The following is a 1,215-nucleotide window of genomic DNA, read 5'->3' on the forward strand; positions in this document are numbered from 1 at the left end:
TCCTTTTTCATGTTTTTCTTCTATTGTTTCTGAATAACAATGATTCAAATGTTCTTGCATTTCAGCCAATGTAAACTCCAACCTTCTTCGAATGTGTCTCGTTGAATTCTGAAATCTGTACTGATTTTAAGATCGAACCCTTTTTTCGATGAAGTAGACGGTTTTTGTTCTATCAACCATATCGGGTGCTATCAGACTGTCTGAAGATATTGGCTTCCAGACCTAAAATGCTCTAAACATTGATATTGTTTTTTTTTTTTCTTACATCTAGCAAAACTCAATCATGTTCTGTAAAGCCAAAAACAATTTTCATCTATAAAATAATCAAAGTAAACTCCACAAATACATATTTGAAGATAAAAAGAACTTGAAGCATAAAAACTTTTTCCAAAATTACCGGCTTCGGCATTAAATAACCTGAAAAGCGTTGATATACCGTGAAATAAAACAACCAAGCCAACCATCAGTCATATTATATTCTTAGTATCATTTAGGGTAAGGATTGAACCATCAACCTCCAGTAGACTGTCACTTAGGACTGAATATTACTTAGCACTTTATCTACATCCCACATCATATCATCATTGAAATTCAGTAGAGTTCATCGATAAAGCAATAGCTTCAGAACTATTCCAAGGTTGAAGATGCTTGGGAGGCTAGCAGAGGACACACCATCAAAGACGACAGATGGTTTCCGTTGATGCTGGGACTAGCTGCTTGTCGCTATCTTGGTCATGCAAACCATCATGCATGGTCTGCGTTCATCTGGCATGGTGTGTTGGTTGGATCTGACTCAATCCGTCCTATGTGAATGTCACGTCAAGTAAAAAACTTCATCTGTTGTATCATGTGTTCAATCATATAATTATTTGTACATTTTTATTTCTTGTCTAATATTTTTCCCACAAACGTTTATTTTTCAAAGTAAACAATATGCAATAGAAACCACACAGAACTTTTTTTTTTTTTATTACATTTTCACCCCAAACAAGGCACATTGCCACTTTGGTGTAGGGGGCTACTATCAGGGGAAACATCTACTGGGGTACTATGTAGGGATTAGGGCAGCGAGATGTTGGTTCACGTTGCACTTGAACTTATGCATGTCAGTACAGTTTGGGAAGCAGTGACCTGGAATGGAATTCCAAAGTCTAGCAGTTCTGGGGAAGAAACTACTGGAGTAGAAAGATCTTTTACATCTAGGGATCTCTACAG

The sequence above is a fragment of the Euprymna scolopes genome, chromosome 2, assembly GCF_053919585.1.
Source record: "Euprymna scolopes isolate OS-2025 chromosome 2, ASM5391958v1, whole genome shotgun sequence".
In the NCBI taxonomy this organism is placed as follows: Eukaryota; Metazoa; Mollusca; class Cephalopoda; order Sepiida; family Sepiolidae; genus Euprymna; species Euprymna scolopes.